This window comes from Hyperoodon ampullatus (assembly GCF_949752795.1).
Source record: "Hyperoodon ampullatus genome assembly, chromosome: 11".
Lineage (NCBI taxonomy): Eukaryota > Metazoa > Chordata > Mammalia > Artiodactyla > Ziphiidae > Hyperoodon > Hyperoodon ampullatus.
In genome coordinates, this window is record NC_136924.1 from 12,076,899 (window position 1) to 12,093,178 (window position 16,280).

The following is a 16,280-nucleotide window of genomic DNA, read 5'->3' on the forward strand; positions in this document are numbered from 1 at the left end:
TCTTAATAATTACTTACTGAATATGGAAGTGTATTGTCATGTGTTTAAGGCACTGGAAATTCAAATGAGAAATGAAATGTGATTAATTTCTTGGTTTTGCTACTGCGTTATCTTAATGAGGGGTTTATTAATTTTGTATGGACTAGTGCCTAAGAGTGCAGGCTCTGGAATCCAAATGCCTGGGTTCAGATCCAGTGCAATACTTTGTTGTGTGACCTGGGACAAAAACAAGTATATTTTGAATATTAAAATTATTTGTAAACTAGTGAAATCCATTAGGAGTGAACTCATTTGAAACAATAAAATGCCTGCTTTAATTCATAATTCATAGGCTACAGGTTAAGAAAGATAGAATTAATTAATTGAAATCAGTGGTAACTTTAGAATGATGTAAATGTAATAATTCTACAAATTCCTAGTTTTTTTCTCTCAAGATACCCAATAGGTAAGCAATTTTTTTTTATTCTAACTTTTTAAACATTTTGTTTCCAGTGACATGGCTTGGAAAGTTACAATAGTTTCCAGTCTTTTGGTTTTTCTCCTAATGAGAATCATCATTCTATCCATGAGGAATCATGTTGCCTCTCATTTGCATGTTACAACAACATTGCTTCCACACTTTTTGCAAATTTGAGAACCCTTTTTAACATTAAGAAATATCAAGGTCCACCACACCACACGAATGTAGCTATACTGACTGCTGTAAATAGTAGAATAAAATTAGTAATACTTTAAAATGGATGCTCTCTAAAATACTTTAAATTATGAATACTCTAAAATACCTTCATGGTATTGAAAGTATAAAAGTTTTTAATATTTTAAAATTAGTAATATTATAAGATGCTTTTGTTGTATTGATATTTTAGCAACAATTAATATAAATATATATTTGAAAATTAGCAGCATCTGTACATATGGAACAAAATTTGTTTAGGCACAGAAAACTTTGTCTTAATACTGCTTTATTGAGTTGTGTTTGACATACAATAAAATTTACTCATTGTAAGTATAAAATTGGCACATTTTGCTAATTTTATACAGCCACAGTAACCACCACTACATCGAAACACAGAACATTTAATTCACCTTAAAAAGTTCCTTTGTGCCTCTTTGTAGTAGTCATTGACATCCTCTAATCCCCTCTAAACCAGGTATGTTTTGCAAATATTTTATTTCAAAAGGCTCACTTTTTTGGTTAACTGCGTTTTCTGAAGATCAAAAGCTGTAATTTTAAAGAAGTGCAGTTATCCATTTTTTCTTTAATAATTTGTGCTCTTTGTGTCATTATTAAAACAAATAAACAAACAAAAAACCAAAAGCTTTGCCTAAACGAATACCATCCTCTAGAGATCTTCACCCATATGTTTGGAAGCACTGATCTACAATATAAAATCCAAGTACTTAGTATGGAAAATAAGACCCTTTCAGATTTTGATTCATTTCTGTCTTTTCAGTCCTATCTCTTCCTCTTTTAACATGCACACAATCTCTAGTTTTATTAAACTAAATTAATTACATATACATTAAATCAAAATAATTTCAAAAGACTGATAATTTTAAAAATTAGAATATTAGAGAAAAATATTTTAGAAACTTTTGGCATCTGAGGATAGAAAATACTTTATAAAGAACACACAAAGAGCACAAATCAGAAAAGACAACAGCAAAAACAAATGAGTGTTTTAAAATTAAAATCCTCTATAGTAAGAAAAACTATAACAGAAAATTAAAACAGAAGTAAAGATAAGAAGTATTTTAACATAAAGTTTTAGTTTCAGAGAATATAAAGTATTTTGCAATAGGACTAACAAAAAGAGAATTGAAATTAAATACATGGTTAGAAAGAAAAACAGGCTATTCATAGAAGGAAAATATTGAATTTCTTGAAAGTATAAACTGTGCTCAACTTTATGTTAATCAGGGATATTTAACTGGAAACAATAATGAGACAATGATTGCATAACCATCTGATGACAAAAGTTGAAATGCCTAATACTACCAAGAGTTGGAGAGAATGAAGTTGGAAATATAAGCTGTTTCTAATAAATTTGAGTATGTGCACATCTAATGATTTAGTGATTCTACTGCTAAGAATATGCACTAGAGTTACTTTTGAAAAATGTTCAGTCTAAACATTAGGATTTTTTTAAAAGCTGTATTTTACATAACTGCATGTATAGACCATAGATATTCTCTTAAGAGGAAAATATGAAGTATGCCACATTCTTAAATTGAACTTAATAAAATACTAGAAAATATAAATGAAGGCCCCATTATCTGCATACCAATTTTTCTGGGAAAAGAAAAAAGAAATGGGACCCAAAGGAGGTTCCAAGAATAAATTCTCGTGGGGATGACAGAGGCAGGTCCAACCACACCCACACATTTTAAGTCCCCTGCTAGCATCATCCCAATAACATCCCTTTTGTCAAAGCAATTCCCATGGCCCAGTCCAAAGTCAAGAGGTATGTGGGGGTAGAAGGAGGTGATCATACTTTGCCTCTGTGGGAAGAACTGCCATGGAACAAGGTAAAGTTAGAAGGAGAAGTGAAGAATAGAGGTCAGTAATTTAATCTACCACACCTGAAGCAAATGTGAGAAATGTCAATATTTGTTCATCCTGGTTTTGGGTGTATTGGGGCCCATATTACTCTTCCTTTGTTTTTTCTGTATTTTAAAACTACTTCTAAATTTTAAAATTAGCTACAGTATAATTAGTTATTATTAAGCTGCAGTATCTTTCGTAATTTTATACACTTTCTTTTTTCTACAGATTCTCTGTCCCACTGTCTACCTGATGAATTTATATTAATCCTTTAAAATAAAACTGAACTGCCACCTTCTCTGTGAAACTGCATTTTCTCTTTTCCATTGTGGTCAGTGAACCATTCCCTTGTTATTTTTAAAGAACTTTGTATGTACCTTATTTCTATTTTAGCACTCACCACACTTGTTCTAGTAATTTAATAATTCAACAGTCTCCTACCAGTAAGTCAAGTCTCTTGATAGCAGAAAGTAGTTCCTATATATAAATATATAGTTGAATATATTACCTAGGATGGTAAAGCTTACTAACTCTTCAGAGACATAGATCCCTTCTTTATTTTAGGCATACAAGTAAATAAGCCAAGTTTCCCAACATTGCTTGCATGTAAATGTGGCTATGTAACTGAGTTTTAGAAAATGAGTAAAAATTATGTGAGCCACTTCCAAACTGTGTTCTTAAAAACTTCCTAATTGTTCCTCCTCTGGCTGGATGCATCTGATGATGAGTAGTGAAGGAAGGCAAGAGTGGAAGGAGCCTGAAAGCTCTTCTGCTAACTACCACACAAATAAGAAAAATTGTGATTAACTTGATCTCTCAGATACTCAAGCCCATTTCCTATGTTACTTATCCTACCTGCCTAATAGATCTAGCCTAGTAATTATCTTGTAGAAGCCATTCAATAAATGAATGCATAGAATAAAAAATAATTAGATTGATTACTGGCATTATATCTGAAAGAAAAAATGAGCTCTCTGGGCAAAATATTGAGATTTACTTTCTCAATGTTTTTAGAGTAAGGTACATTATACAGAGATATGAGTGTCAATACACGAAATTATCTGGTAATAAATTTAATATTTTTTTTTCAGGATTTTTAAAAATTGCCTATGAAAATAAGATAAATGTGTTTTTGTGATTAATCCATTAAAACTGTGTTTTCAAGAAATGGAAGCTGGACTTCCCTGGTGGAGCAGTGGTTAAGAATCTGCCTGCCAATTCAGGGGACACGGGTTCAAGCCCTGGTCCGGGAAGATCCCACATGCCGTGCAGCAATTAAGCCCGTGCACCACAACTACTGAGCCTGCACTCTAGAGCTTGTGATCCACAACTACTGAGACCGCATGCCACAACTACTGAAGCCCGCGTGCCTAGAACCCATGCTCCACAACAAGAGAAGCCACCGCAATGAGAAGCCCGTGCACCACAACGAAGAGTAGCCCCCGCTCACTGCAACTAGAGAGAAAAGCCCCCACACAGCAATGAAGACCCAACGCAGCCAAAAATAGATAAATACATAAATTAATTAATTAATTAAAAAAAAGAATTGCATAAACAGCCTGACCTTAAAAAAAAAGAAAGAAATGGAAGCTACGGATTTGAAAAATTGTCAACAAACCTGACTGCATAGAAAATCATGCAATAAATATTTGTATATATATGAAGTTCTATTTAAAGGTAAACACTGATTATGGAAAAACACTTCTTTAGCTAATTGGCTCAGTGTAATTGAGGTCGCCATTTAGCCATTTAAAAACTTTCATCACTAAATTCTTTTAAATATTTTATGAATCATGTAATTGCTCTAGTATTTTTGTAAGCAATGTAGTTCATGCTAGAAAATGTATCTGCTACCGTATGGGTCTCTCATAAAATCATATTTATGAAGCTTTTAAAGTAATCATAGCAGACAGATCTAATTTGAGTAGATATCAGTAGGTTTATTTTCAAAGTGAAAAAATTATCAAACTTTATCTCCTTTTACAGGCTCAAATTAAAGCCACTAAAAATTAAAACATATATTGCATAGCTTTTTAAATATCAGGTATTATCAAAATTCAAATATTTCCAGATGGCTGTTATTGCTAAGGATTTAGGTAATTGCAATTATCTTGAATTCAAAATGTGCACTTCCTTATAATTGATTTTAAGTTACTTGATTCCTTCCTGCATTATTTATGTCATTAACAAAACGAACTTTCCACTAAGAAAATAATCCAAAGAATTAAGCATTGATAAATTTGCCTCTTAGGAATATATACCTATGAACCATGTCATTTCAAAATTAAAGCAGCTGTTTTGTTTCTTTGACCAGGAAAAGAGACATTGAACATAAAAACTGTCTGTATCAATGTTTTATATAACAGTAATTGAATAATATTTAAAAGATCTAGATAGATATATTTATTATTTTCATTGTTAAATTGATGTGCAATATTTAGTGCCAGTGCACAGAGACCTACTCAAAATCCTCTTTTCCAGGAATGGATTCTGGTGCTCTGTTCTAAACCACACCGAACACCTTTATCTCGAGATGGTAACACTAGAAGCTATAAGACATATCAATAAGTTTCATGACACTCCCAGAATATGTGGTTCTAGAACCCTTCTCATAACAGATAACTTCATAGAGATTCCAGGATGCACATGACTCAAGTTATTATGTTTCTTCTGTAAAAATGCATGTTCTTTCTGCAAAATACCTTTTCATGAAGTTTAATCTGATAGTGACCCACTATTCTTAATCAGCATGATGATGTTAATTTTTCAACTTTAACTCCTGCATTTCTCTGATATACATTCTCTACTTTAGAAAACTAGCCCTTTCATCATTACCAAGTTTTTAATTTTCTTATGAATTCCTCAGCAAGTAAACATCAAATCCTTTTCTGTTTTTGAATAACCTATTTCTATCTTTGCTTATGATTGTCTTATTCATCATTATGCTAGTAGAACTTTTTTTTTCTTTTTGCATTTTCATTGTAAGTGTTCATTCCTTTTTCTTAGTACAAGAACACCATAACTTTCTTTGGGTCATGTCTTTCCTCTTTGTCTATTGTGTATAAACAGGTTGAAAATTTTTAAAATTCCCGATCATAGTGATTGCCTCAGGATAGATAGTCAATCTAATCAGAGGTATATCATTGATTATATATATATATGTATATATATATGTATATATGTATATACACACACACACACATATTTTTTTTCAACACAGGAAACATAGGAAGTCAAACAACTACAGCCATACTGTCTCTATGATAGGAGAATCTGTCTCAAACCGAGCCAAAGTGAGAAAAAACAATCTCTCTTGTCCCTGAGGCAGAAATATTTGAAGCCATTCTCAATCTTTTCTTTTTTAATATCCTGGAAAATATTGCCAAACTTATTTTAAAAGATATACCAAAAGTAAGCATTTAAATAGTCAGTCAATGCTACCTTCGTACGTTTGTCTTAACCAGTGTAATAGCCTCCTAATAATTCTCATTTTTCTATTCCTAGAATAATCTATTTTCACACAGTAACCATAAATCAGAATTTCTGCTTCTGACTATGACGCAATAGCTTAGATTAAAATAACCTTCTTCTATGCACAACTAGAGAAGATAATAAATAGACTAAAACATTATCTGAATGCACCAAAGAGCATCTTCTGCCAATACATAGAAGTAAGTGTGATATTTTCTTCTTCTTCTTCTCATCAGGGCTTTCCAATTTCTAAGGCCCCAAGACCAAGTAAAAAACATTCTGCTTTTTATTGACATATCAAAACTTGTAGAGTGCTTCTAAAGCTTAGAGGTAATTTTACAGTCTTAAATATGTGTATGTGTGTGTGTATGTGTGTGTGTGTGTGTCCAAGTAGTTAGAATGAGCACAGCAAACTAAATCCAAAAATGTAGAAGGAAGAAAATACTGAAGATAAGATTTATTTATATAATTAATAAACTCCTAGCAAGATGAATCAAAGAGGAAGGGAAAAGATTATAAAAATTAGGAATAAAGAGAACACATAAATAAATGTCCTAGAGCCTAAATATATGAGAGATTATGAAAAATCAGTCCTATAATTTAAATTTTACATGAAATGGAAAAATTCCTTTAAAAAACAAAACATAATAAAACTGACACAAGAAAATAGAGAAGATATGAATGGATCTGAAAAGAAATTAATCCATAAATACAAATAATTCCACAAAGAAAATGGCAAGCCTACATTGCTTTATAGTTAATTTTCTCAAACATTTGAGGAACAAAGAACCCATCAATATCATATAAACTCTTCAAGACATGAGGAAAAGAAGACACTGTTTTTTTCATTCAGTGGTGCCAATATAACCTACTTATCAAAAATAAATATAGCCATTACAGGAAATTAAAATTATAAGCCAGAATCCTATATGAATACAAACATAAAAATCTCAAACAAATACTAGTAAATTGAATCCAGCAAAATGTAAAAATAATAATATGTTACAATCAAATTAGATTTATTCCTGCAATGCAAATTTAGTTTATCATTTAAAAAATGAGCCAAAGCAAGTCATCAAATTGCAAGAATAAAAGAGACAAATAATACAACAGATGAAGAAAAGTCTTTTGATAAAAATTCAAATCCCTATTTTAATAAAATAATTTAAACATAACTTTAGCACATTAAAAATAGAAGGTACTTTTAAAAGTCTATTTATAAAAAAATAAGCTTTAAGGAAACATCATACTTAATGATGTACTATTGAATACTTTTTCTATAACACCAGGAATGTGAAAATGATGTCAAGGTTGAGAGACAATTCTCTGCAGGGCTTTTCAGGACTAATTTTTGATGTTTGTCTGTATTGCACACAGCCTTGAAGAGAGTTCAGAAGCTGGCCTATACATTCACAAGATATGTGAAAAAGTTGCCTTATAGTGCAGTGGAGGAAAGGATGGTCTCTTCAAAAATGGAGTTTATTTAATTGTATATTCACATAGAAATAATAAAAAAACTTGATCTCTACATCATCACATAAACAAAAATAAATTCTAGTTATATGGTATGTGAAAGAGTTTTTTAAAAGACAGGGAAAAAACTTCTGTAACATAGAAAAATATCTTAATTACATTGCTATAGAGGGAAAAAAAGTCATAATCAGGAAACAAAACACATTAATTATACAAAGAACTGACAAATTGGAGTTCAATAAAACTGATTGATCAAAAATACCACTAAGGGAGGGGGAAGGGTAAGCTGGGATGAAGTGAGAGAGTGGCATGGACATATATACACTACCAAATGTAAAACCGATAGCTAGTGGGAAGCAGCTGCATAGCACAAGGAGATCAGCTCGGTGCTTTGTGTTCACCTAGAAGGGTGGGATAGGGAAGGTGGGAAGGAGATGCAAGAGGGAAGAGATATGGGGATATATGTATACGTAGAGCTGATTCACTTTGTTATAAAGCAGAAACTAACACAGCATTGTAAAGCAATTATATTCTGATAAAGATGTTAAAAAAAACCCACTAAAATAATGAAAAATAATCCATGTAAGGTACCTTTCAATAGGTGAATGGATAAACAAGCTGTTTATCACTTGGTGGATATAGAATTATTTTTGGAATGGAATATTGTTCAGCAATAAAAGTAAATCAGCTACTAAACCACAGAAAGACTAGGAGGAATCTTAAGTGCTTATTGTTAAGTGAAAGAAGCCAGTCTGAAAAGGCTAAATATTGTGTGATTCTAAATATATGGCATCTGGAATTCCAAGGCAAAACTATAGCGATAGTAAAAGATCAGTGGTTGCCAGGAGCTTGGGGATGGGAAGGAAGGGTCAACAGGTGGAACACAGGGGATTTTTAGGACAGTGAATCTATTCTGTATGATACTGTAATGGCAGATATATGACATTATACATTTGATGATCCATGAAACCGTACAACACAAAAAGTGAACCTTCTTATAAACTACGAACTTTAGTTAATAATAGTATATCAATATTGGTTCATCAACTGTAAAAACTGTATCACAGTAATGAAACCATGCAACTCAGGTTGGGACTTGAACCCACGTGTCAGGACTCAAACCTGGCCAAAACCCAGGTTGGGACTTGAACACATGGTCTTTTCACTGAGTTCACACACCTGGTCTCAGGACTTAATGAAGCTCAGGTTCTTGATGTCTCTTCACAGAAAGAATTCAGTGAGAAACAAAGTGATAGGTAAGAAGCGCATTTATTTAGAGAGAAACACACTCCACAGAAGGAGTGTGGGCCATCTCAGAACATGAGAGGCCTTGGGAGAAACACACTCCACAGACAGAGTGTGGGTCATCTCAGAAGGCGAGAGGCCCCGAAAAATGGAATGGTTACTTTTTATGGGTTGGGTAAGTTCATAGGCTAATGAGTGAGAGGATTATTCTAGTTCTTTGGGGGAAGGAGCAGGGATTTCCAGGAATTAGGCCACCGCCCACTTTTTGACCTTTTATGGTTGGCCTCAGAACTGTCATGGTGCAGGTGGGTATATCATTTAGCATATGCTAATGTATTACAATGAGCGTATAATAAGGCTCAAGGTCCACTGGAAGTCGAATCTTCTGCCATCTTGGATCTAGTTGGTTCTAACCAGTTTTTATGATGCCCTATGGCTATGTCACTCTTTTAAACCTTGTGCCCTGCCCACTCCCCCCCTTCCCCCCGTTTCAATAATACAAGAGGGAAAACTGTGTTTGGTGCAGGGAGGGGTGTAATGGGAACTCTGTTGGTTCAGCGCAATTTTCCTGTAAACCTAAAACTTCTTTAAAAAATAAAGTTTATTATTTTTAAAAAATTGACAGAGTAGGAAAAGATATTTGCAATGTATATATTCAGCAAAGAATTCTCATCAAAAATCTTATACAAATTAGTAAGAAAAGTTTAAATAATTCAACACAAAGAAATGTGAAAAGGCATTTCAAATCTAGGCTATCCAAATGGTCAATAAATATGAAAAAGCTGTTCAAATTCATTAGCCATAAGGTCAATCAAATTTAAAGCACAAAGACATACCACAATTTATCATAAAAATGGCTAAAATTAACAAAACAATAACTAGTGAGTATATAGAATAATTGTCACTCTCATACCTTGTTGGTATGTTTGAAAGCTGTCATTATCTATTGAAATTGAACATGCATTGACCTATAACCACGAAATTCCATACCTGGGTACCAAAACAAATGGGTACCGATGTATGCCAAAAGAAATCTGCAAGATATCCACAGTAGCATTATTCATAACAGATAAAAACTGGAATCAACCTAAAGGTCCATCTACAGTAGAATGTATACATAAGTTTAGGTATAATTATGTGATGAAATACTTTATGCAGTAATGAAAAGTGAATAAGCTACTTACTGCATATGTATAAACACTTCATAAAATGTTTACTTAAAAACAAAACTAATTCAGAGCAGATAGTTTCTCTGTTCAAAACCCTCAAATGAAATACCAGTTCTTTAAAATGGCTTAGAAAGCCCCACAGAACACCAGCTTGAGGCTTCTTCTACCTCTTTATGGTTTGGATCATCCTGTTCCAGCCACCCAGGCTTCATTTGCTGTTCTTGTAACATACCAAGAACATTCTTCTCTAAGGTCTTTAGTATTTACTGTTCCCTCTTCTAGAATGTTCGTCCTGTAAATACCTGCAGAGCCTACTTCTTGCTTCTTTCAAGCTTCTTCTTGTACATTATCAACTCATAATGGACTTTAACCATCCTTTTTAAAATTGTCTCCCACTCTAAATTTATAACTCCTTATTTGCTTCATTTTTTTGTAGTTCTTACTACTTCTTGGCATATTTTATATAATTTTGTTCACTGCTTTACTCCCTACTTTCTGAAAGGTGAACAGTACACATTTGGCTTTCAGTAAGTATTGAGATAAGCCGAATGAATCAATCAATCAATTGATCAATGAGGGCACCTTAAATTGGGTTTTCTGTCACTTTAAAATTGTGCTAAAAAGTGATAAAATAATAATAATAAAGAAATTAAAATAATGGTGATTAAAATAATAATAGATGATATGTCACGCTTACTATAACAGTTATTTTACATATATAAATTAATTTAATCCTTACAACAATCTTAAGAGAGGTACAAATGTTCTCTTGTTTTATCAGTAAGAAAACTGAGGCATCAGGATGGTGGATGCCTTTCACAAGGCTAATAGGTGGGCAAGCCAGGATAAAAATCCAAAGTCTTATTCATTAGAATGCATTGCCTTCCCCCATACTAAGAAGTGTTTAATAAAAGGACACAGGTGCATACATAGGTGAATAATCTGATTTTTTATTCATTAGTTAAAAGACACAATATCTTATCTGTATATTCATAGCTACACAGAAGAGTGGATAAGTAGCACAGTCCCAGTTTAATGCATGACCCCCTTAGCCTCCAAGTTCTCACTATGGGTCAAGTATCTGCCACTGGTGGTGCCTAACTGGGAATGGGGATTATGTCAAGTCCTTAGAGAAACTAATTCTGTGTCCTCCTCATGGACTATTCATGGTCCCATAGCTACTCTCAATTTTGTTTGGAGAAACAAAATGCTGGCCCAATACAAACAGATAAGGTCATAATAAATTATGTAAAATAGTTTGCTGGCACTAGAACCTTTCACACCTGTTGCCTCTGTCAATACAGGAGAAGTTAAATAAAGCCCTAACCCATTACCAAGAAAACTCCATAGACCAGGTTGAATTTAATATCCAATTTCCAAATGTGATTAGAATATGTCCACCTAAGAAAGACCAGGTCTCAGGCCTATCTGAAATTCTACAATTACCTAAACCAGAGCCAACACTAATGTCATTTATTTTTCCAGAATCAGCACTCCTCTTTCCCCGAAAATTTTCTTTTATAAATTTATTTTTCCCCACTGAATATTTATAACAGCAATCATAAAGCAGAGAACAGGGGATGTTAAATGATTAAACATACCTCGTAAGTTCTATAGCTATGGAAGTTATTAATATATTTAATAATGTTAAGGAAGATCAGTAAAGATCTTTGTCTTAATTACAACATAGGTTCATTTGACTGTACTAGAGATAACCTTGGATCAGACAAAAAAGAAATTTATTTCTCTATCATGTTAAATTTCACATGTACGTAATTCAGGCCTAGTAAGGCAGCCTGAAATCTTTTCAAATTCAGGCCCCTTTCAGTTTCTCTTCCATTATTCTTAGGGAGAAATAATTGTACAAATTATCCAAGGTGGGGCTCTGGGCATAAATCCAGACTTCAAGAAAAAGAGGGCAGAAAAAGGAAAATTAAAATGTCATGTCAGTTTGTACCAATGACATATCCAGGATGTTAGAAAAGTCACCCCTGAATACTGGCCAGAAATTAGTGACATCTATCTTCAAGGAAATTTGGTAAATGTAATCTTCATTCTGGATGACCATGCATTCAGTAAAAAATCGAGTATTATTATGTTAAAAAAAAAAAGAGATAAACAGTCACTATGGGATAACTAACAGCCTTTGTTATTGATGTCATGATGTGAATCAGTGAGAATCCATTTTTAACTCACACTTCAAATGGAGTCATTCTTCCTGTCAAGAGAAGTGCGCTACCATGTGGTAAGTAAAGACAGATGATCATCACAAGAAAAGAGGTAAATTGCAGTTTTGATATTTTTGTTTTTGAATATGTATATGAACAAAAGACTTGCAAATTAAAGAAAACAATTAATTATTGGCAGAGATTGAGAATTTCTGAAAGGTCTGATTGAAGTAAAGAGTGTATTGCGACTCTCAGAGCAGGATCAGCAGAAACTGAATTCAAAAATTAGAGCACTTCAAAAAAATCACTTAGGAAAGAGAAGTAGATATTATGACAACCTCACACCTATTATTTCTCAAAGATAATTAGACATTTATAATGGAAACCTCTGCTTTTCACTTGTAGTTTACTACTTAAAACTACATTAGGCTGTAAGTAATAGAAAGCCCAATTTCCAATGGCTTAATCACGTATATATATATATGTGTTTCTTGTGTATCAAGAAGTCCAGAGTTAGTCTATTAACTCCAAGATGTCATTAATATTCAGACTCTTTTTATTTTAGATCAGTCATCTTTGGCATGCAGCTTTCAACTTCCTGGTTAAAAAGATGGTTATCGATTTCTCAAGTGTAACATTTGACTTAGATGAAGGCAGAAAGAACAGGTATGGATAAAGAAAAAGGGTAAAGCTTCCTTGTTAGGTTTTTTTTTGTTATTATTCCAAATGGGTCAGTTAAAATTTACTGACCAGAACTGTATACTACGGACACCCTAGCAAAAAGGAAGTTTGAGAGACTGAAAATTAGAGGAAAACAAAGAAAATGAGACTGTCTTGGATGTTGGGTGGCCAATATACAATTTCTGTAATATTACAAGTACAGGTTTCCCCTGCTATCCAAAAGTAGAGTGCTCCTATGAAAGCTTTCCTAAACCAAAACTTAAAATGAAGAAGCAATTACCTTAAGACACACCTTGCTAACAGATATACAACATAAGTCAAAATAAAGCACAGGTGCTCAGAGACACAGTTCAAAGGTATGGTAGCTTGATGCTGAGATGCTGAGTGTAAGTCTGAGTGAGAGCTTGGCAGTCCCACTCTCATTGGTGGAGGTGCCTGCTGCCTCCATAATAACTATAAAACTTGCTACAAAACAAACACTGACCATTATTTTGGCTTTTCACTTTTTTTCTTAAAAGTGAAAACCCTCTTCATATTTCTTTTCCTCTGCAAAAACCAGTACTAACGTAGATCTTTCCTAGAAGTTAAGTGGCATAAAGTGAACTTTCAAAAAGTGGGTGATACCTGTAAGCAAACTACATATTTACATTTATTTTTCAACAAAATCTTTTTTGTTTTTATAAAATACTGAGATTAAGGAATCTCTAAGTTTTGGCAGGAAAACTTTGTGATCCAGTAAATGTCTGACAAATACAGTAAAGATTCTGCTACTGAGATTGGATATGGCCTATTATACATTATACATATCTGAATCCCCCACAATCCTTAATAATTCTTTAAAATTGTAATATATAATAAGATTAACTATAAAACTGAGAAATAAAATAGCAAGTATTTTATTTAAAAATCATGAGGTAGCCATTTGAAAGTATCTGGTTTTCAAATATGGCAACTAGCAACACGTAGTTACCACTGATTCATACCGTATGACTCAAATTCATGCTGAATATAAGGGTAAAGGTAGATTGTATGCAAGGGAGATACCCAAGTGATATACTCAGAATGTCTTCTTCATGTCAAGAACTGTAAATGGCCTGACATTTTTCCCTACTTGCAAGTTAACAAGTTAGTGTGTCACAGTATCATGGATGTTGGCAGAAAACATGAGATTCCTGGATTAGTGTGGTATTGGCATTAGGATACAAATTTATGGAACAGAACAGAGAGTCCAGACATAAAGTCACACATATATGATCAACTGATTTTCAACCAAAGTGCTGAGTAATGGATAAAAAACAGATATTTGAACAAACTGTGCCATAACAACTGGATGTCTTTATTCAGAGAAAAAATAAACCTAGAGTGGTGTCAGTGGGAAAGAGAGTAAGGACATCCAAATCTCTCCTTCAGAACAGTAATGAAAACACTAGGGAAAAAAAGGTCAAAATGAATTTTTTTTCAGAACTCTGGAAATGAACTAGATTCTTAGAGTGTTTACTCAAGAAAAATAGCAGAATATTGGTAAGAAAGGTGAGCTCTAAGGCATTTTAATTAGTCCTATTCCCTTCTCCCTCTCTCCAGCTTCACAGTAGCTTTGGAAACCAACAGTTTTACAATCATGGTAGCTGGTAGCTGGAAACCAGTGGCCTAGCAATCTCTAGAGGGAACATAAAGGGTTTGAATCTCCAAAAGAACCAAATTCCTAGTAAACTGTCATTATCTGACAAGTAGGAAGTGCAAGCGAGAATAAAGGCTAAGGCAGAGTTGTCAACTGCTGTCTGAGTGCTGAAGGCAGGCACCAACACATACACACAGAGCACTGTAGTAACAGGAGAATTACTAGTTCAAGGCATTTAAGGAAATCTCTAATTGTTAGTTGACCACTAAGCTAATTGAGCAGAGACTTCTGTGGGCACACAGGACAAAAAAATACAGACTTAACAGAATTAGTTCAGTAAAGTCATTAATAAAGAGCAACAACAAAAAAAAAAATGGGGAGGAGAAATCTAATTTCCAGAGTTGCCACATTATATTATTATTAAAGTCCAGTTCTCAATTAAAAATTTTTGATTCATACAAAGAAATAGGAAAGTATAGCACATACAGTTGAAAAAAGCAGTCAATACAAACAATCCCTGAGAAAACCAGACTTCAGACTTACTAGAAAAGATTTTATGTAAGCTATTTTAGATATGTTCAACAAAAGGAGATCATATTTAAGGTACTAAAGGCAAGTATGAAGATAATATATATCAAATTAAAGAATATCAATAAAGAGATAATATTATTTAAAAAATAGAAACTATAGAGTTTAAAAGTACAAAAACAGAAATGCAAAATTCACTACAGAGGTCCAATAGCTGATTTGAAGTGGCAGAAAAAAGAATCAGTAAACTTGAAAGTAAACAGTTTATTAATCATATGATGAAGCTTTTGGGGAGAGAAGGATAGGTTTACTAATCCAGTCCAAAAATAGCTTGAGAAATTCAGGAAAGGAGATTGACTTGGAGTTTTTATGGTAGAGAGATTTGGGCCAGGGGCAGGGTTCCCTTACATATGGGGTTTGAACTTCCCACTGGTGCTAAAGGAGACCAGATCTGGGCTTTCTTATCAGCTTGCTCAGATATGAAGCAAAATGGGAAGCCAGAGAAGTGAGACCTAAAAACTGTCAACACACATAAAATAATGGAGTCAGACTCTTTAATACACTTGTAATAGTTAGAAACTTCTTAGATCACAAACTGTGTGTTCAATAAAAGTACAAAAATGGATAGAGTTGACTTCAAGCTTAAACACTTTTGCTCTTCAAAAGAAACTTCTAAGAAAATGAAAAGTCAAGTCACAAACTAGGAGTCCTATATATACTTACTAGACCTGAATCCAAAATAAATACCTTTTATAAATCAATAACAAGACACAAAAAAGTAAAGAAATCGGTCCAAGTTTTAAATGATCACTTCACAGAAGAAGCTATACAAATTGTTAGTAATCACAAGAAAATATACTCAACCTCATTTCTCATGAGTGAAATGAAAATTAACACAACAATGAGATAACTTTATCCATCCTTTATAATGGCTAAAATCAGAAAAACTCAATAGTAAGTATTGAAGAGGATGGGGAGGCACCAGTAGTCTCAAACATTGCTGAAAGGAATGTGAAATGACACAGCCAATTTGGCAAACTGTTTGGGAGTTCCTAATAAAATTAAACATATACCTATAGTATGACCCATCTTAGACTTTACCCAAGAGAAATTAAATCATATTTGCTCACAGAGACTTGCATAATAATGTTTATATTAAGTTTATTCAGTATAATCCCCCTTGGAAGCAAATGTCCATCAAGAGGTGAATTTGCAACTCAGTGTGGTTTATTCATTCAACAGAATACTATTCAGTAATAAAAATAAACTACTGACACACACAACAAAATGGATGAATCAAGAAAACATGCTGCTCAAAATAAGCAGGTATAAAAGAGTACATACTGAATGATTCCAGCTTGTCTGACATTTTAGAAAATACA